The following is a 23,374-nucleotide window of genomic DNA, read 5'->3' as shown; positions in this document are numbered from 1 at the left end:
AAAAGAGTGACAACATGTGGAGAGAAAATTTTAATATGTGAACCTATTTAACCTTAATTATTTATGAATTTCTTTATTTATTAATTTCATTACATATTTAGATAGAATGGATGTCATAGTATTTGTAAATTATTTAATTTAATAAATATTCAGTGAAATTCGTCAATTTAAATAAATAAACAGATACATCTGTGGGAGAACATATTGTTTATTACTTAAAAAATATGTTTATGTAAATTCTTTTATTTATTTTTTTTTTGGTTTGGCCCTTCTTGGTACATAATATTTACTAAACATATTAATAATCAATTTTCGTTGAAATTGGTTTAGCGGTAGAAGTTGAAATAGTAAGCATGGTTTTAAGGTCAAACCATATGGAATGTTTATTTTACATAATGTTATTTTATCTTAGGAGAATAATATAACTCAAAATGTTATTACTAAAAATATAAGAAGAGATGTTTGATTCACTTTTTTTATGCTACAAAAAATGTAAAAGACAAACTAAAGAGAACTATACTCTAACATGTAAGATGCCAATGACTTGGGCCAACAAAAGGTAAGTAAGCTGAGGAGGACTATTTATTTAAACTTAGATGAGTTGATTATGTGTGATGTCATACTTTGTTACCAAGTATGCACATGAACTAGTTTCTCGAAAGACATGTTTAAAGCTAACAATTCAATTTAAAAAAGTAAAATGTTGAATCCTCTATATAAGCAAATAGTATGGATAGAAAACATTGTCATTTTCCCTTATCAACACTATAAGAAAATCTGATTCACAAATAAGGTTGCAAATATCATCATATCAAACTTTCTAAAGTGATATTTAACAATTTAATATTCCTAGAAATATTTTCTATAATTTAAAATAATATAATTGAAAATACAAGTTACAAGGGTTACAAAAAAATAAATTTCAATATTTCCATGAGAATATCGATTATTCACCTCTCCACCATGGAAATAGAACTTTCTTACTCATGAGAATATCACTTTCTCATAAATAAAATATATTTAAGAATGTTATTGTATAAACATCTAACAAACATAGAAACAAAACATTTTCACCTTTATATTCCCATAAACAAAGAAAAATAACTTGAAACAATCATCTCCTAATATTATCATTATAATTTTGATAGATAAAAGAAAAATTCTCATTAAAAAACATGATTGATTATATTTAATAACAATTTTACTTCTGATTACAATTATTTAACTATTAATTCAAATATGATATTTTATTTAAAGAATGAGTTAGTTCTATTTCAACAAACAATTATATTAATAATACATATAAATTAAACACTAATTAAAACTTTTTAATTATAAAGAAACTATTTACTTATTTTAACAAACAAACTATCATCATAAAGTAAAAGGAATCCTATATTCTATTTAACAAAAAAAATGCTACAATGATTAAAATGGTTTTCCTCATTTGAATTTTGGCAGAGGATTATGACGAAGATGGAGCGGTGGCACACGTCAGACGGCTACTGGACATCGTGGGTGGGAACTCTCAACTCTTGATCTTACCCCTCCACATTCTGAATGCAGGATATTACCACTTTAGGTGTTGTTAATGTAAGATATTGTGGTTATGTTTTTGCTATGAAAGTTGAGGGTGGAGAAACTAGAAGAAATGATGGGAGAGTAAGGTTTGGTTGTTATTTATAATTTATATCTATATCTATAACAATAATAAAGGGAAAACCCTCCCATGTCAAATTAATTATATTAAATTGCTAAAATATAAAAAAAAAATTGGCAAAAATATCAAATTTAACATTTTTTTCAAAAAAAAATTAAAAAATGTGAACAAATAAATTTATTTGGAATTGCGACTCTTTCATCAACTGTCGCACCAACTACCTCTATATTAACATTACGACCCTTTCATCAACTATCGCATCAATTGCCTCGAAATTAATATTATGACTCTTTTTTTACCGGTTGAAAATTATAATTTTTTCTAATTTTAATAAATTTATTAATGTAACAATCCTCATATTTGGCCTCTCAAGGGTTCTATTTCACAATATTTCACTATTTAGCGTGTTTTATCCTTACTTGTGCAATTTCTGGGAAACATCCCAGAAGGTCACCCATCCCTGTACTACTCTAGGTCAAGCACTCTTAATTATGAAGTTCTAATGAGTAGGCTACCAAAATGTATATGTATGTTGTCAGTATAACTTATACAAATTAATTCATTTAAGTTATCCTCAAATATACAATCTCATATTTGTACTATAATAATAATATATAATAATTTTATATTATGAATAATAATAATAATAGTAATAATAATAATATATTTAGTTATTCTTTATTTATATGTACTTACTTTTATAATTAACATCTACTTATTTCTATTTAAAATTATAACTTAAATAATTTAATTTTATAATTTATAATGATAATATATTTTATAAAATTATAAATATTTATTTATTACATACATATAAATTAAATTTTAATATTTTAAATAATTATTAATTAATTTAATATATTTATTTACCTTAAATCAAACATATAAAATTCAAAAAAAATGTATTTATCCTTGTTTTATTTTCTAATTATCAACTATTAATAAAATACTAACTTAAAATCTTATCTAATTATATATAATATTCTCATATCAAATTTAAAAGCAGATATTAGTTATACAAAAATATTAGGATCATATAGTAAATTGTTAATAAGATTTTAGTTAAATAACTTAAAATAATTAATGTTTCAATTATATTGTTAATTAGCAAATAATTTATTCCAAAACTAGTTAAATTTTTTATATTAATTATTAGTAAAATTTAATAACTTTTAAATTAACAATTAATTGGATCGATGAAATTCAACATACACCATGAGTTATTGAGCGGAATAACCCAGAGTTATTTTGTAAGTTATCTTAAATCAAACATATAATATTCAAAAAATGTATTTATCCTTGTTTTATTTTTTAATTATCAACCTTTAATAAAATACTAACTTAAAATCTTATCTAATTATATCATAATATTTTCATATCAAATTTAAAACCAGTTGTTACATTTTCGACGAATATAAATTTTTCTGAAATATTCCATTAATAATATAGCTTCTCCTACAAAAAATTTCTCATCGAAAATATAAATTTTCTGACAGATTGAATTTAATTTTATAAGAAATCATCGTCGATTAATATAACATTTTGTATATATGATTTAAGAGTAAAAGATTTTCAATTTAACGGTTAAATTTACAAAATTCACATTTAATATAAAGTTATTGAGCGGTGTAACACTTAGTAAAATTTACACCGATGTAATTATAACCCCCCCTCATATATATATATATATATATATATATATATATATATATATATATATATATATATATATATATATTAAATGTGACTTTTACTAAGTATTACACCGCTCAATAACTTTATATTAAATGTAAATTTGGTAAATCCAACTGTTAGATTAAAAGTTCATATCTCTCATAGATTATATATACAAAAAGATGATTTGATACTTCATTTTTATAAAACAAAATTGATGTAATATATTCATTTCAAAATACACTAAAATATAAATACTTTGATTACCTACCAGTTGTTCAATTTTAACAAAATTTGATATACACTTATAAAGTGATATGAACTGTCAATTTAACGGTTGGATTTACAAAATTCGCATTTAATATAAAGTTATTGAGTGTCATAATACTTAGTGAAAGTTACACCAGTATAATTATAACCCTCTATATATATATATATATATATATATATATATATATATATATATATATATACAGGGACGGATGCACGTTTGGAATAGTGGGTCACTTGCCCCCACTACTATTTGACATATACATAATTTTTTATCTAAAAAATAATATATTTTAAAAAAAATTATATTCTAATAAAAAAAAATATAGATTCTGAAAAAAAATATTTATTTATTTGATATCTGTCAAATTTTTGAAAGAAATTAATTATCATGTGATAAAAAAATTTCTCAATAATGAATTAGTTTTAAAAAAAGTTTAATTATAATATATATATTGATATATATATATATATATATATATATATATATGTCTTAATATTCACATATATAATGTAATATATTAAAATAAATAATTTTTTGATAAAATAAGATTTGTCCATGCATGTTTTTTTTTTGGTACATCAGGAAGTTAAAGAAAGAAAGTAAAGGAAAGAAATAAAATAAAAAATAAATCACGGAACCCCAAGACATGCAGGTTACGTGATGGACAAATTATCTAACATCAGAAGATCAAGTACGTTATTTGGTGGTATATCCCAGTTCTCATCCCAGTCAGCTTTTGTTGTGTTCCAACTTGCAAGTCTATTTGCGACCTTATTGGCATCTCTGTTTATGTGAACTATGGTGGTGAACCAGCTTTTCCTCAAGAGAATACGAATATCCTCAATGGTTCCACAATGTTTATGACGGTGACTATGGTCCTCCTTCTCTAAGGGGAGCACTTTAGTAACTTCCAAGCAGTCTGATTCACAAATAATATGCTTCCAACCCTTTTCCCAACATCTAGAAAGACCAATCTTAATAGCAAGCAGCTCAGCTAGAATGTGGTCTCCCTTCCCAGTTATTTTAGAAAACCCATAAAGCCATCTTCCAGCGCAGTCCCGAACCACCCCACCAATACTCATCCTACCATTAGATACATTAAAGCTGCCATCCACGTTCAGTTTCAAAAACTGATTCTTAGGAGGGGTCCAGGGAGAGTGATTAAACTCATGTTGCAGCATTTTATTCAAGTAAGGGAGCTCCGCAAGTGAATTATAAATGCCACGAATAACATTATTGATGTTCCATTCATCCTTTCCAGCAGCAAATATGCTGTTATTTCTCCACTTCCAAGCCCACCAGAGAACCGTGATAATTTTAGGTGAGTCTTTAGAATTCATGACATTTCTGAACCAACTAATAATATTATCGGGTGATAGAAGAGGTCCACTACTGATACCCATCCTTAACCAGATTTCTCTAGCATGCGGGCAGTCTCTTAACACATGGAGGATGGTCTCGGAAGACCCAGAGCAACGCGGGCAGGTATCAGAAGTTGAAAGATGACAGTCTTTCCTCTTACTATTGGTTGGTAGGGCATTATTAAGAATTTGCCAGCAGAACAGCCTCAACTTTTCTGAAACTGGTAGCTTCCAAATCTTATTCCAGATAAGATGATGATACTGACTAGTATCACCTTACAACCATCTATAAGCCGAAGATGAGGAGAAAATACCTGTTATATTATTCTCCCAAATGAACGTGTCAGTTCCAAATGTGATGCACGAAATCTTAGTGTTCAAAATTATCTCTTTGATATTTGACGGGAAGAGGAGGGAATCTTCCTTTACCTGCATGTTCATCTTTTGTGTTTTTTATTTATTGTATACATTGATTGAAAAAATCAAAATAGTAAAATTGTATATATTGATTAAAAAAATCAAAATAAGAAAAATCTGAAGATTTATGTTCCATTTAGAATTGTTATTATAAGATATATTTTAAAATAAATTATCATCTAAAAATATATATTAGATATTAAAAACATATTTATATCATAAATAAATTAAACTGGACTTTTATAAAATTTAACATATTTATTTTTATATTTTTAATAGTGTTATGAAGATGGAATTTAAAATAAAATTTATAAAATTTAACATTGTAAATTATTCAATAATATGTGATCTGATAACTCAAAAATTAAGTTATAGAATGATAATTATATTTATTTATATATTCTAACACATCTTACATACAAGATAAATTGATAAGTTTGTTGAAAGATAAATTTATATTCTAGTCACGATTTTGAAATTATATAAAGAAAAAAAAATCGTGTACCTCATGTTAAAGGAAGTATATATAAATTTTTTAATAAAATATAAGTTTATTAAGATAATATACATAATACTTAAAAAAAATTAATTTTAATAAAAAAAAATTGTCTTGTAGATTGCGACGGTTTATAGTAAATCGTCGCAATGCTGAAAATTTTGCGGCGGTTTATGACTAACTGTCGCAATGTTAAAAAAAATTTGCGACGGTTTATGATTAACTGTCGCAATCTTAAACAAATTTTGCGACAGTTTATGATAAACCATCGCAATGTTCAATAAATTTTGCGACGGTTTACGCTAAACTGTCGCAATATTGTACAATTTTGCGATGGTTTATGATAAACCGTCGCAATGTTCTACAAATTTTGCGATGGTTTACAATAAACCTTCGCAATGTTGAACAATTTTGCGATGGTTTTGAAAAATTGTCGTATAAAGGGTCGCAATATCAAAGCGACGACGGTTTCTAGATAACCGTCGTAATTTGTCCGTTGCAATTTATCATTTTCCTTGTAGTGTATTTTTTTGAGTTGTTTACAAAAATGTACATTGTTACCTATGTGGTTCATTCGTTTGTTGTTTTCCGGTTGATTCCATTGTTTAAGTGTATTTAGTGTTTTTGCATGCTTAGTAGATTTCATTTGGAGTTTTGTTTGTTTACATGGTTATATGTGATTTAGTTTTTTTATTTGTGAATCTCATAGGTGAATTTGGTGATTTAGTTTTCTTATTTGTGAATCTCATAGGTGAATTTGGTGATATAGTTTTGTTGAATTTGTTTATGTTTAACTTATTTATGTTTTTGTGAAATGCATCACTTAATTTATGAATTATTTTTTGTTGTTTTACTTTCTGATTAATAGTTTTCAGTTGCTGAATTGCATTTTTTTAGGAACATGGCTGAATTTGCATCTTCAGAAAGTAGCAGGGTTACATTATCACCAAATAGAAAGATGAGAAACTATTTTTGTGGAGTTCCTTGTAAGGTTCAAATGTCAAGCACTTCTAAGAACTTTGGTAGAAAATTTTTTGGTTGTGGAAATTATGATGGATATAACAAGCATTGCAAGTTTTTCTTGTGGTGCAACCTAGTTGATGAAGTTTATGAGAATGAAAATTTTCTTTCAGTAGTTGCAGCTAAAATGAGTGAGATCGAAGAATTGAAGGGGATAGTTGATAAACTGAATTGAGACACTGAAATAGAGTCTTTGAAGGACATAGTTGATGAAATGAATAGTAAATTAAGTGTTCTTAGTAGTAAGGTTGAAATGATTAATGAAGATTTGATGGCAGCGTGTAATACTATTGATTCTCACGTTGTAGATTATAGGAAAATGAAGTTTGTGATATTGGCATTCATTGTATTTACTGTAGCCAAAGTGATGTATTTTTGATGTTGTTAAATTTAATTTATAAGGTGATTGATTAATGAATTATTGTTTTTTTGCAAGTTTATTTTTTCTTTTTTTTATAAATTTATGTAAGTTTAGGGTTAAATTTATTTAATTTTGACAATAAATAAGAGATTTGAATGAATTTGTTACATAATATTATTTTTGTTCCACTAAGTTGTCTGTCATATGTAAATAAAATATTTTTGTAAGTTTTTTTGATAAATGTATAAACTAGGCAAACTATAAATGAATTTATGCTAACAAAAACATAAGTGAAATTACAAAACATTTTATAAAATAAATAGTTTAATGTTTTTTTTGGTTTTTAAATTGTAATGTAGATTTGTAGATAATTTTTTTTAAATCTTCTATAACAAATGAAAAGTTTAAATTTTATTGTACATTTGTACATGTCGCATAGTAATAATTACAAAAATATTATTTTTTAACACAATGGCCCATGAAAATTGTAACATGATATATGTTATGTGACATTTGACAATTTACTCATTATTAGTATATATATAAAAGCCTAAACATATTTTAAAAAACATCAGCAACCAATTATCATATAAATTAAAAAATAATAGTCTAAAAAAATCAAGTTGATTTAAATTACGCAATAAGTTAAGTAGATTTTATAAGTCGTGTGAAATTGTGATGATTGTTAATTGGGATACTGATAAAAAAACAAGAATGTCATCATACAAAAGCACTTAAATGAAGTCAACAGTTATAAAACAAGCATAAAATGAGAAGGCCAAGTCAGGCTTTGTTAACATGGAGGATTAGGAAGTTCAAGTTTTGAACTTTTTCAATCCTAAGTCGTATGCATGTGTTGTATCGTTGACCTTTAATAAGCAGCCCCCATTCCTTCCCGACATAAAACTCCTTTTTGTTTCGCTGTGTTGATGGTTTTTTAATGTCAGCTTGAACCATCTCTCCATCTTTGTTGATTAAGACACAAAATTTGTATTTGTCTATGCCCCAAACATTAAAGTATTTGACCGAAAAATACTGGAAATAATAATGAAAGACAATTATTTACATCATTATGTATATTAATTTTTGAAATAAAATATTTTGTTAATTTAAAAACAATGATGTAATTCCATACCAAAGGTTTTCTTCTAGTTGCTACATATTTTGTTATAGTGTGAAACCAAGGAACAGAATGTCTTGGCATATGATCTGTTGGAAAAGGCAATTGTAGAAGTTGTTCTTCAGGTGGTGGTGAATCAGCCTCTGTTAAATCTACAATCTCATTGTCAGGGTGGAGAAGTGGGACATTAATCTTGCTGAGAAAATTAAAAGTGAAGATTAATAAATAAATAAATAAATAAATAACAAATTAAAGTTAATGAAATATAGGTTTGCAATTATATGTACCTTTTAGAACTATGGCCAATTTCGTTTTTAATTTTAAGATAGGATATTTCCTCTTCAGCAGCAGTAAAGATACGCAAGTTAAATTCGTTTGACCCCTTGTACCAAAACTCAGCAATATGTTTGTTTTTTATACCATAAAAATCTATCATGTCATTTACCCCTTTGTTAAACATACCAACAGTTTTACATAAATTTTTCAGATAAACCTTGAACGAGTTTCCTTGTGGGTCTATAATGAGACACTCGCCTGGTTCTATTTTACAAATCCAGTACTTGTAAAATTTTGCATTTAAATAGATGCGACCCTAAACAAAAACAAAACAAAAATATGGAAGAACATAAGTTATGAATAACATGAAATTTTGTTATTTAATTTTATTTAACATAAAATAAGTTAACCTTATTTGGGTAGACGTCAGATCGGAAGTGTGTTGGTGGGTTTTCCTCATGAGCGTCATTAAAATAGTCCATTATATGTCTTCAATAGGAAGAAAGACAAGTAAATTGAAGGGTTCAATTCCACAATCGAATATAAACCCTAAACCATAGACATAAAAATAGATAATGCAAAAATAATATATGCAATGTATGAAATGATGATTAAGGATACATGCAATGAAGAACAGTGCTTTTTTATTTTGTATTACAGAATACAGACGAAGAACAGTCAAATGGACGAATTTAACATGTAAAGTTTTGGTTTTTATATTAAGTGAAGTATGATAAACGTTAAGCCCTAAAAGAAAGAATTTTTTGCCTAAACAACGATAATGAAGATGATGAAGTTAACTAACCAACAATTTTTAAGTTTTTGAGATGACTGTGGCAAGAAGATGATTCTTCGGAGAAGATGAAAGTGGCTTGTTGTGTTGTATTTGTTTAGGGTTGAGAGAATGATGAAATGATAGCACTTTATGTGTCTATTGCCCAGTTTCTGCATCGTTGGAATTGGAGAAAATTAAAGTGACTGATTGTTGCCCCGTTTTAGTCCAAGACGATTTTGTTTGAAACGTTAAGACTTGCGGTTGTGGCCAATTAATGATTGTACATTGTGAAAATCAAAACCACAAACTGTGTACCTTCCCGTATAATAAGGTGTTTGGTATTCCCAAAAGCATATCCTGTGGTTAATATTTTTTATATTAATTATTATAATTAAAAAATAGGATTTAATATTTTGATTAATATAATCAAAGTTTAGCAATGTTCATTTATGCATGAAAATATTTATTAATTATGAACCAGTAACAAAGTTTGGAATAATAACAGTTAAGAAATTGAATGTTGAAATTTTTTGTTATCAGTAACAATTACATAATACAAGAAGCCAATGAGGATGAATCAAGAGACCTGGAACTAATAATTTCACCAGCACCACAACCTAATAACGAACCGGAGAATAACCTGCCCATATATCCACCATGGTATTTGACTCTAACAAAGGCAGCAGCTACAGGGAAACAACCATTAGTGAGTTAATAAATTACTTAAAAAAAATTTATTAATGAACTTTGAATATTTTGACTAAATAATTAATATAAGTAACATATGATTAATATAATATACTTTACTAATTATTATTTAATTGTTTCCTGGCAAAATTTTATTGTTAAATACGTCGTTGCTTGGAACATAAATGATTATGCATATTGTTTTTTATTTGATGTCAATCAAAAAAACAATATGAATCATATATAAGCAGAAGATCGTCCCGCCATGCTAAGGAGTGTTATTTGAGTTCTGCATGGATGCAATTTATGAAGGGTGGAAAATTCAAAGAGGGTGATGTCCTCAAGTTGAAAAAAGCTTTTCACTCGGAATATCTACTGATAAACGTTTTGAAAATGTAGTTGTTGTTGTTGTGGGGTATCGATTAAGATATTTTTTTTGTTAAACATCCGTAACTTTTATAATTAATTTTGATGAAATTTACTCTGATTTGCATTCTTTTAATTCCAATTACGATAAATAAAAATATATATTATTTTTGTAACCTAATTAACAAATTACCTTAATTTTATTTAATATATTAAAAAATATGTCAAATGTGATTATTTTTTTAGTTATTAATTAAATGTTCCATTCTTGATATTTTTAAAAATATTTATTTATAGACTTTTGAAATGATTATGGTCTTGTTTTGAAAAACAAAAATTATACATCTTTCTAATTGTATTCCGAAACCCTATCAAATTATTTTTTGTTAATAATAAATAATTATATAATGAAATTTTTAATACTAATTAATTATATCATGTCATTATTAATTACTACATACATCTGAAATCATCATTGCTTATTGGAATGATGTAATTGCAGGCATACATAAATAAATTTTATATCCCTCATGAAATGTGTACGTGCTTCGTAAATGAAAATACAAGTTCTGTGTTGTCAGTTGTATATTAATATTATTCTTTTTTCATATTTAATATCCACTTGTGTAAAGAATTTAACTCTGAAATACAAACCGTTCACAAGGAAAATGACTCCTCATATTTAAAGTTATTAAACGACACTTCATTTTACCATTTTTGGTTTTCACACCTTAATGACTTATTTAAAGTGACCTACAATACCCAAATTTCACATTCCATAACTGACCATCATATATGTTCATTTTCAAAATGTTAGTATGTAGATTGAGGGAAAGTTAAATTCCATAACACCATTGCCTTCGTTTTGGGTTTTATTCAACATTCAGTTCATCCTTATCTCTTTCATATATGAAATTTATAATTGTTATTTATGGAAGAAAAAAAAACCCCTTCATCCACCAAAATCATCTTCAAGGAATTTGTTTGCAATGGATTCTTAAACTCTGCAGCTTCTAGAATGTTATTATATGAACTCTTATCTTTTAGTCAATTCTTCTCGCTCTAATGTCCTTTAGTAATGAAAACCTCTGAGTCATGTCCTTTAAAAAGAAGATGAAAGTAAAAACAACAAAACTTTTAATAATTTCAACAATAATTTTTTTTGGTGAAATTATTAAAAGTTTTCTTCCTTTTACTTTCATCTTCTTTTTAAAGGACATGAATCAAAGGTTTACATTACTAAAGGACATTAGACCGGGAAGAATTGACTGAAACATAAGAGTTCATATAATAACATTGTTATGTCTGCCAGAGTTTAAGAATCCATTGCAAACAAATTCGTTGAAGATGATTTTGGTGGTTCAAGAGGTTTTTTTTTTCATAAATAACAATTATAAATTTAATTTTTGGATACTTTAGTTTTTATTTTTACTTCTGTTTCAAACCCTAAACCAAAAAAAAATATGATTAATGAAGATATTAAAAATATGATTAATGAAGATATTATTAAAAGTTTTATCCTTTTTTCTTTTATCTTCTTTTTAAAGGATATGACCCAAAGGTTTACATTACTAATGAACATTGTTGCGGGGATAATTGACTACAACATAAGAGTTCATATAATAACATTGCCGACCTTTAAAGGATATGACCCAAAGGTTTACATTATCTATTTTTCATTTATAATTTGTAATCATATTGTTACTTTTTTTCCATCAAATTAGTACATTAATTTTACGCAAATTATACACACAATATTTTCTTATTAAACAAGTCAATTTGCACATGCACAGTCAGATCAAATATGAATAATTTTCTCCATCTAAAGTCATAAGTATTAAAATTATGGCTCAGTATCATTTTCAAAATAAGTGTATCACATCATTTTTTCCCAATACATCAAATTTAAATATGTTAAAGTTTCAGACTTCACTAATAATTTTGCATTTCAAACTGACAACGTTGTCTCAACGCCCTTTATAGTCAACCAAAGACCATTTTTGCGTGTAAAATTTAGCATCTGCACCTGGGAAATCATCATTTTCTACCCTGATTTTTTACCTACAAAAAATGCATAACGTGAGAAGCATTAAAAAAATTATTATTTTAATGTACAACACCGTCAACAAACAAACTTACTTGGTTCAGTGCCACCATTCATAACATTTTGAAGTAAGTCAGACCAACCAGATGCACCAGCCATGTTCATCAAACGAAAATTTTACAAGATGATCAATTTTTTAATCTTAATATATTAATAAAATATTATGGATAATTTATGTATATAAATTACGGAAACAAAATTAACTAACCTCATTTATTGGCAAGTATTGTGGATATTGAAAGTTTAACATCTGCTGTTGCTGGATATGATTATAAAAAGGATGTTGCACAGGAGGAAACTGATTATAAGTATGGACCAAATCATTTCTTTCAAATGATGTCGGGGATAAAACATCTCTTTTGTGAGATTCTTCACCTTCCTTCATTAACCAAAAAAAATAAATTATATTTTGATCCTCAACGAACTCAACAAAAACAAAAGTTACTCACAAATTGGACCTGTATTTTTTGAGTTGAAGACTCCATCTTTACATCTGATGGAAATCTAATCCCCAAGGATCCCTTTGGAATAGGTAAGACCAAGAAGGGTGAAGGTTGATCCAAGGAGGCTCACCCATGAAGACCATTGGGCCTTTAAATAGGTCCATGGTTAGGAGGCTAGAGGAGGCTTCTAGAGAGGAGATGCTTCTTAGACCTATGCTCAATATGAGTATTGAGTATGATTCCTCTTTTTAGTCTCATAGTCTCTACTATACATACATTGTATAGTTTGATTTCTTGTACCTTGTATATAGTAGATACTTGTATAGGTGTATTTTTGCCTTTGTATTTGTGAGGCACTTTATTTCCTTTTATTAGCTATTGTATATTGTTTCTAGGGTAGGTTACTTGGACACTTTGACTCCATTTAACCTAATCTAGAAATACACTATTTTCTTAGTTTTCTAGTAGTAGGATTGAGAGTGGCATTAGCAAGCTAGAGAGTGTAACTAGCAAGCTAGAGAGTGTTACTAGCAATTGGGCCTAGAGATGGGCCTAGGCAAAATTTTACATATTAGACTCATTTTACTCCTAATTTTTCATAGATTTGATTTAGGTAGGTTTCATTCACATTGGATGAACCTAACTAAACCAAATCAACATTTTTTCAAAACTGGTTGGAGTAAAATAAAGTCCATGAGCAGCCCAACTTGATTTGTGTTCACATTGCTTGTTCACACTCAAGCTTAGAAGCTTGAAGCACAAGCTTCTCCTTAGCTTGCTTACCAAGCAAGCTAAGTGAGTAGCTTGCTCTCCAAGCCTCTAGACCATGGATGGTTAGCTAGACCTTACCATGGTTCCTAGTGAACCATGGTTAAGCCTAGCTTGCTCTCCAAGCTTCCTACTCCTATATTTTCATTTTTCCTTCATTGTAAAACACTTTTGGATGTATAGAGATTTCATTTCTGAAATATTGTTCAGATTTCTCTCTTCTAAAAGTCCCTAAACCTCCTTTGATATTCATCCAATTCTCTTATCCCTTCACTAGAAGAGTGTGGTGAGAATTGAAGTGGCTTATCTCTTCATCAAGGAGTGGCGCCTCTTGGGAGTGTTCTCCACCAAACCGTGGTGGTTCTAAGGTCTCCTCCTCCATTGGAGACCTTAGCAAAGCTTAGGAAGAATCAAGGAGCCAAAGATCTAGGGAGGAACTTGAAGAGGATTTACATCAATCCGGATTCTCCAACAAGTTTTCCATCAACATCTTTCACTAAATTACAAGAACTTGCTTTTCCTTTTTCTTTTACATTTTTATCACAAATCTTCCTACCAACTGTATGTACTTTTAAATTTGTTGCTTTCAATTTCTGAAATTAAATATGATAATACAAATCAATGATTATAATCAAATGCAAAGTTAATATTTTAAGACATACATATATCAAAATAAAATTCACTTACAATGTTCTCCTCCTTCAAATTCGGTTTTGAAACCCTTTGTTTCTTATATTTCAATTTTGATATACTTAAATCATCATCCATTCGTTTATTCTGTACATTCCATTAAAAGCACAAATTTCATAAATTAATCACAAAATACAAATAATGAGACTATTAAAACTTTTTTCAGATATACAATCAAAATAAATACCTTCACTAGAGCACTACTGCCATCTTCTTTGTTAGTATCATCATTAGAGCATATAAAATTTTCCTGCAATTAACAAAATAAATTACTTATATAAACTGATGTGTCAAATAAATAAATTAATTACCTAAAATGATATTTCAAAATAAATAACTTACACTTTCATCAACATCATCATCCAATTCTGTATTATCCTCACTGGAACTAAAGTCATAATCCATGGAAAGGAGGACAAGACATGTTGAAGCTACATGACCAATTAAATTACAATTAGAACATTTCCTACTCTTTTTCTTCACATTTTTCTTTGATGGGGCACCTTTTGTCTTAACAACAAGGGGGTCACAATAATCATTACTAGCATCATATCCATTGTGCTGCAAACTAACTTCTTTTTATAACTTATCAGTAAGCTTCAAAATTTCATTCCTTATGAAATTAAAACTTTCACAAATCTTTGAAGCAAGGTGACCAAGTCTATTAAAACATGCACTTAAAACCCCAAAGCGTGCAGTAAAAATCATATCATTAGAATTATCCCCTGTCTCATACGACATATAAACTGAATTTTTTGCATCCTTCAACCATCGATTGCATATTAAACCTGGAGGAAACACATGAACATGTTGATATCGCATAACACATATAATATGACTACAAGGAATGCCACAAGACTCAAACATCATACAATCACATTCATATTTGCACTCATCTTTGTCAAAAACAACATTGCGTAAAGATTGACGATGCTTATAATTGTCAACTGTGAAGGTAACCTTATCACCATTGTCATTTGTATCAACAACATTCAAAGATTCAGCAGTAATAATCTCAACCATTACCAATTTAAACACATCACTGGTATAAATTTTTTAAGCTTCTTTTTCAATTAAGGGCAAAGACGTGGATAAAACAGGTTCTGTATAAAAAGAATTGAAATCAGACAACTCATTATACCTATAATCTCTTAAAGAATGCTCAAAATTGTACAACAACTCAACTATAGTATTTTTTTCTCTTCAAATAAGACTTTATGCATGAATTTATTCCTTCACATAAAGAAGTAGTCCTTATACCGCCAAAAAATTTGTCACATAAATAAGCAGTAGCCCACATAAATCATTTTTGGTAAGTTTGTTGAACCCAATTATTGTCTTGTAGTTCATGTCTTTCTACTAACTCATTCCATAATCTTTCAAACTTTTCTGGGCTATAATTACCGTACATTACTCTCTTGAAATCCTTCCAAAAATTATTATTCTTAACATTCTGACAGACATTTTTTTGCAAATGCCATGAACAAAGCCTATGTGTTGCTTCTGGAAATACATGCTTAATTGCCTCTCTCATTGCACCATCTCCATCAGTCACTACAGCTTTTGGTTGCTTATTTGACATTGCATTCAAAAAGGATTCCAACACCCACCTATATGCCTCGATACTTTCATCAAAAACAATAGCACAACCAAATATAACAGTTTGAGCATGGTGGTTTTTACCAGAAAAAATCACCAATGGCTTATTATACTTATTCTTCTTATGTGTACTATCAAAAGCAAGTACATCACCAAAACATTGAAAATCACTTCTGCTCGTACCATCAGCCCAAAATAGGTGTTTCAACTGAATGTAGGAGTGTATGCATGTGTGGTATGCTTGTAAAACTTCTTCATTAAGATAGTAAAACAAATCTTGATCATGTTATGATTGAGGACTAGATGTAGGTCACATGTGGAGTGGCTGAATCAGGATAAAAGACTTGTGCAATCTTCTCTTACCCTTATCTTTTACTTTGTGTATTGAAGAGATTATTCTTGATTAACATGTTTGTATGTGCAACATTGGTTTACATAGAATCAAAGTATTACATATTGATTGTGCTTAACTTTGAATCTCATTAATGATTAATCAAGAAAGCATATAGGATTCATTCTTCATTAACAAGTCTTTAAGAAACTTCTTTGAAAATTCATAATTAGAAAAGTTTGAATTGAAATAAAGATCCTAAAAAATATGAAAATTTTTAAAGTGCCATAGAATCTAATTCACCCCCCTCTTGGATTGAGCCATTCTTTTCTAACACTATAGCCTCATGTTTTACCACCAAAATAAATCATCTAAATGTGCTTCTCCAATTTCTTTCAACCGTCCATTCGTTACTCGAGTCATACTTAGTTTCACACTACTAGGAGTAACTTAACAATTCAAACTTAAATCCATAGACCGAGCCAAAAGGTCCATCTCTCAAATCTTAAGTGAAGATGAATGTAAAGGTTTCCTACTCAAAGCATCGACTACTACGTTCACTTTACCAGATAACAACTAAGATTAAAATCTTAGTCCTTAAGAAATTCCAACTATCTCTCTTGTCTTATATTCAACTCTCTCGGGTCAAATAGATATTTAAGGCTCTAATGATCACTAAATACCTCAAGCTTATAATCATATAGGTAGTGTCTCCAAATCTTAGTGTAAATGTCACAACTGCTCACTCAATGTCATGGTAAGGTAATTCCTCTCATGAATTTTCAATTTCCTAGACACATAAGCTACTACCCTTCCTTCTTGCATCCATACTCCAACCAACCCATCTTAGAAGCATCACTATATACCACATAAGACTTACTAAAATCTGGTAACACTATGCGATCTTTCCTTAAGAGTTTGAAACCTACTCTCACATTTATTATCCCATACAAAGGCAACTCTTTCCTAGTCAATCTAGTCAAAGGTAATGATATCCTAGAAATTTTCTCAATAACTCTCCTATAATAATAAACAAATATAAGAAAACTCTTATCCTCACTAATTGACTTTTGGTATCTCCTACTTAGCACAACTTCTACCTTAGGTAGATCTACGTTATATCTCCATTAGAAATTACAGGGCCTAGAACATTCACCTCATACAATCAAAAATTACACTTAGATAACTAGCATAAAATTGTCTAGTATATATCCTCATCTTCAACTTTGATTTGATGATACCACATCCTAAGTTCAATCTTACTAAACACACAAACACCCACTAATTGTTATATAAGGTCATCTATCCTCATATCAACATACACGCATATCAAATCATATTAGAATACCTACTTCAAACATTCATATATACCATCCCTAAGCATATACCAATCAATCATCGTTTACTCCATACAACATGTACATGAACCAACCTTACCATATAGAATCATACCATCTTAAACAACCTCTCAATGACAACACCTCAGAACATCATATCCAAATTAGTTTTTATTCTTGTTATGCCTAACAACTCAAAAACATCATAACATCATACACCTCCCTTTAACAATTGTCGAGCAAATGACACACAGAGAGTCATACTCATCCAAATGATCTCAAACCTATCTCAAAAGAAAGCTAAGAGAATAAGCTATAATTTTATGAAAACATACAATTCTAAAATGATTATCTTCTTAGCTAAAAATTCAAAAAATCCCGACAAATATATTCAGCACTTATAGCTAGACCTTTGATCACCCAAGCAGCTATAACTGGAGTTCTAGACCTTCATTTTTCCTGATTCCAGTTCCACTGAAAAGATAACATCTAAGGATTCTACTTTCCTGATGATGTCAATACGGTACTCATACTAGCACAACAAAACTTCAGCGAAAACATCCTCTATACCAGACAGTAATATTATATCAACCTCTAAAACCATGAAAATACCTCAATCCTTCCAACTCACTTCTTTCCACCTCAACTAATATCCAAGCTTCCCACTACAATCCTAAACCAAAATAACTCACATACTCAACACTAAAGACTTAGAAAATAAAACTCACATGTTACCTAAACCATGAAAGGTTAACATGCAAGCACCAACACTAAAGGAATTCACCAATATTTCAATCTCTCATCAAGAATACCAAAACTCCAGTTCTCAAAATACAATCTCCTTGGATTCAATCACTATAACTATAAATTTCAGAAACGCCACCAATCGTAAACTCTTAATACATTCAATAAGTCAATTTCTCACTCACATCCAAGGTTCCACTAGTTCTAGTTGGTTAGCAAGATACCTCGTCTACTACAACTACTTGCACCTATGCTCATAGCATAAGCGATGCCACCCAACCACTACTTCTTACATAAGCAAGAAGTATCAAAACAATTAAGCAATCATGAGAATAAGAAAGAACAATCAAAAATAGCATCATCAAGTTATATCATGTCTATCAGACAAATCCTGAGAACACAATGTAACACCCCAATTTTCAAAAAAGTTATTATTATTATTATTAGATGGTATTTGGTCATAATTATTTTAATAATTATAGAGGAATATTATTTTGTACGTTTTAAATAATTATTATTTTGGACAATTATTTTGTACGTATTAAATAAGTATTTTTATTAGCATTTTTAAATAAATATTTATATGTTTTAAGAGAAGGTTGATTTTATATGATATTTTGTTATTAAAATTATATTATTATATTTTGGGTCAGAAATATATTATTATTATAGAGGAAAAATATTTTATAATATACATGTATTTATTTTATTTAATTATTTTGAGGAAAAAGAGAAGTGGGTTAGAAGAGAAGGAAAATGGGTTGGGTTGACCCAACCCAATGGATTAATTTTAAGAAAGGAATCAGGTGGTGTTAACCCTATCTACCTCATTTGCGTTCTAAAGGGTTAGGAAAAAAAAAAAGAGGAGAAACAAAGAGCTCTAAGGAAGAGTACTCAGGAACGATCCTAGATCACACCAAGAGCATTCGTCTTCTGCTCATCCAGGTACGAGGGAGATGGGTTTCTTCATATGTGAATATAGGGGTGTTCGGGTAGTGAGGGCAATCCCTAAGTCCCTCTAGGAACTCTATTTAAAATTCTGAACGATTATCTGTGCAATCGATGTTCTAAATTCTTAATTCATTTGGAAGAACTTATTTCTTGAATTATCTTTGAATTCCATTGGGGCTTTCTTGTTAATTCTTTATCCTTAAATTTGATGACTTGAATTTTATGTGTTAAGAAGAGTTTAGATTTTTTTTTGTAAAACCAATGGAAACCAATTTTTGAGGCTTGAGATGTGTATGGATTGATTTGGAACGTATGAAGAATATAAATGGAGTTAAACTGAACCAACGGGGTGTAGAAGTAGTGAAAATTGGTAAAAACCTTGTTGGAACTCATAAAACGCAGGTTTAATTTCACAGAGGGGAGTCTGGGCAGAGATTTGGGCGCTCAGCGCCAGTTTTGGGCGTCGGGCGTCGGGACCCCGACATACGTTTGTAATTTTGCGATATCTTTCTGTGTAGTTATCCAAATCGAGTACCGTTTGTTTTGCTAGAAACTAGACATCTGGGGATATCATTTAGACATACGAATCGTGTAAAAATATTAATATTTGATCAAGTTATGTGAGCTTCAATTTGAGCCTTCCAATCTGTGTGCGAACCACAACATCAATTTTTGTGAGCCCTGAATGGTAACCTAAACGACTTTATTAGGATTTGTGTTCTTCAGGAAAGTTGTAGATATTGATGTTAGGATTCTAATGGAGTTAGGATCACTTAGAAAGGATATGTATATCTCGAGTTATGGTTAAATTATTAACTGAATGTCATAGATATTGTGATGTGTGTGAAGAATTATGTGAAATTTGTGATCTGTGATGTTGATAACTTAATGATAGGTACCTAGCATGTGAGGATGATATTGCATGGATTGTTATTGACATGTGATGATGTTATATAATGGAGATGCATTAATTATGAGTTACGTGGGATGCATGAGTTGCATGAGACTTATGTGTTGCATGTGGTGCTTGAGAAGCCAGACGTGACTATATTGCATTGGACCCTGGGCCCAGAGAGGGGTTGAGACAGGGGGGACCATGACGGGAGGCATTTCATGCGTGGTCCGTTGGGTGTTTAACTGCGTAGCTCACTGGCCACAAAGGGTTTAACGGTGGGTGGATTGCCTTTGCACGGGCCGCTGGGTGTTTAACCGTGCAACATACCGGCCCTGGGAGGGTGTGAGAACGGTATGCCCGCATTGGCAACAACTAAGGGAATTGATGAGGTACGCCCATTGTGCGGAGTGCCAAGTTGAGACTCTTAGGAGAGGAAATGTGTATGAGCATATAGTGAGCATGTGTATGAAAGCTTGTATGATTGAAAAAAAAAATGATGTTTGGTAATTATATGAGATGTATTTGTTGTTTATATTTAATGATGATATTTTGGTGCAAGGTGTGGGGGGGAATTGGGTAGCTCTATGTTCATATATGATGTTATCTATCTCTCACCGTCCTGTTTTTATGTGGTTTTCTTTTAGGTGAAGATGAAGGCACTCATAGTGTTGAGTTCTAAAGGGAAAGGGTTCTGCTATGATAGGATGTGACATTGGGGCATGAATTTAGGATGCTTTAGTTATGAATTGTTATTTGTCGTTTGAGGAGACTTATTTTTAAGAGTTTTATATTCACCTTATATTTGTAAATTCTGGATTCCTTTCATTTTGCTTTAGAGACCTTGATAATTTTCTTTTAAGAGTAAAACTTTATTATTATTATTATTATTATTTCTATTTATTTCAAGACTTGTGAACCTATGAGTTTTTATTAAAATATGTGGACCCTTCTTGATGTTATATTTATTGAATTATTCTTATTGTTGTTACTTATTTATTATGGGGTAGAGGGGTGTCACATTTAGTGGTATCAGAGCAGGTCGATCCAATCGGCCGTGAGTTATGAGTCTACTATGCTTGTTTGGTAGATGAATGATGGAATATGTTTTGCTTTATGATGAGGATAATGATGATGATGATGATGTTTCCATTGTGTTGTTAGTGTTGTGCTTACACTTATATTGTTTTCTCAGAATTTGGCTGAAAGACATGATATAGCTTAGTTGATGTTATTCATGATTGCTTATTTGTTTTGATACTTCTTGCTTACGTAAGAAGTAGTGGTTGAGTGGTATCGCTCGTATTGCGAGCATATGTGCCAGTAGTAGTGGACGAAGCCTTGCTAATCAACTAGAAATTATTGGGACCTTAGATTTGGGTGAGACATTGATTTGTCGAGAGTTTACGGTTAATGGAGTTTCTGGAATCTATAGTTGTAACGATTGAATCCAAGAAGGTTGTATATGAGAATTGGAGTTTTGATATCCTTGATGAGAGATTGAAATGTTGGTAATTCCCTTGAGTGTTGGTGTTGGCATGTTTACCGTTTATGGTTTAGGTAGAATGTGAGTTTTATTTTCTAAGTCTGTTGTGCTAAATATGTGAGTTGTTTTGGTTTAGGATTGTAGTGGGAAGCTTGAATATGGAGTTGAGGTGTGAGTTTGGAAGGGTTGATGTATTTTTGTGGCCTTAGATATATTGATATACTATTGCTGTTTGGTGTAGAGGATATTTTCGCTGTAGTTTTGTTGTGCCATTATGACTACCATATTGATAGATTTAGATTTTGTGATCTTCATGAAAGTTGTAGTCTTGGGAGTGATCTTTTCAATGGCACTGAAATTAGGTAAAATGAAGGTTTAGAACTCCAGTTATAGTTATTTTGGTAATCAGAGGCTAGCTGTAAGCGTTAAATATATCTGTTGTGATTTTTGAATTGTTAGCTAAGAAGAGGATCTATTCTTAATCTCATGTCTTCATAAGAGTTATAGCTTATTCTTTTATCTTTCTTTTGAGATAGGATTGAGATCATTGGACAAGTGTAACTCTCTAGGTATCATTTTCCTTGACAGTTATTGATGGGATATGTATGCTATCATGATGTTTTTGAGTTACTAGGCGATGCAAGGATAAAAATAATTTTGTTATGATGTTCTGAGGTCTTGTCATGTGGATTGTAAGGTTGTTCAAGGTTGTATGATGTTATGTGGTAAAGTTAAGTTCATGCACATGTTATATGGTGTAAAATAGTGATAGATTCATATATATGATTGGGAAGAATATAGATGAAGGTTTAAATAGGTATTCTAATATGATTTGATATGCATGTATGTGGATATGAGGATAGATGACCTTATGGATTAATTAGTGAATGGTTGTGTGTTTAGTGAGATTGACCTTAAGATGTGATATCATCAGATTAGAGTTATTCTGAATATATATCCAAGATAGATTTAGGCTAAATTATCTAAGTATGATTTTTGATTGTATGAGGTGAGTGTTCTAGGCCTTGTAATTTCTTGCGCGAATATAATGTAGATCTACCTATGGTAGAAGTTGTGCTTAAGTGGGAGATACCAAAAGTCAATTAGTGAGGTTATGAGTTTTATTGAGATAGTTTATAGGAAATTTATTGAGTAAATTTTAAGATAGCGGTTCACGGTTTAGGCTGCTCTCGTTTCTCTCGTCGCTGCCACGGGAATCGCTGTTGCTTTCTTTTCCTCTGGTTATTAAGATGCTTCAGTTCACCAGGTTGTCTCTTGCCTACCCATGGATTCAACAGTAGTTCGAAAGGTTAATCCATATCGGGCATTCCTGAACCTATGCTTTTTTTTTTTAACTCCTCAAAGCATTTCGTCGCTTACTACTCTGGGTCGCTTATTATTACCTTTGACTGGATTGACTATAAAAGAGTTGCCTTTGTATGGGATAACAAATGTGAGAGTAGTTTTCAAACTCTTAAGAAAAGGTTGGCTAGTGCCAATATTACTGGATTTTTGTAAGCCTTTTATAGTATATAGTAGTGC

General features: G+C 29.9%; 2 long non-coding RNA genes across 2 annotated transcripts; both read right to left on the bottom strand.

Annotated features, from left to right (window-relative positions):
* Positions 1–11,853: 11,853 nt before the first annotated feature.
* Positions 11,854–14,112, bottom strand: LOC145952818 (uncharacterized). Its single transcript, XR_014430306.1, has 3 exons — positions 13,050–14,112; positions 12,627–12,970; positions 11,854–12,548 (listed from the first exon to the last, which is right to left on the bottom strand). It is a non-coding gene; the product is annotated as an uncharacterized LOC145952818 (long non-coding RNA).
* Position 14,113: 1 nt separating this feature from the next.
* Positions 14,114–21,111, bottom strand: LOC145952817 (uncharacterized). The gene is made up of 3 exons (XR_014430305.1): positions 14,680–21,111; positions 14,490–14,579; positions 14,114–14,395 (listed from the first exon to the last, which is right to left on the bottom strand). It is a non-coding gene; the product is annotated as an uncharacterized LOC145952817 (long non-coding RNA).
* Positions 21,112–23,374: the final 2,263 nt, after the last annotated feature.

Source organism: Cajanus cajan, chromosome 10 (assembly GCF_000230855.2).
Source record: "Cajanus cajan strain Asha chromosome 10, NIPB_CcT2T_4, whole genome shotgun sequence".
Classification (NCBI taxonomy): Eukaryota; Viridiplantae; Streptophyta; class Magnoliopsida; order Fabales; family Fabaceae; genus Cajanus; species Cajanus cajan.
Note: the sequence above shows the minus strand (reverse complement) of the source record. Positions and strands in the feature narration are given on the sequence as shown.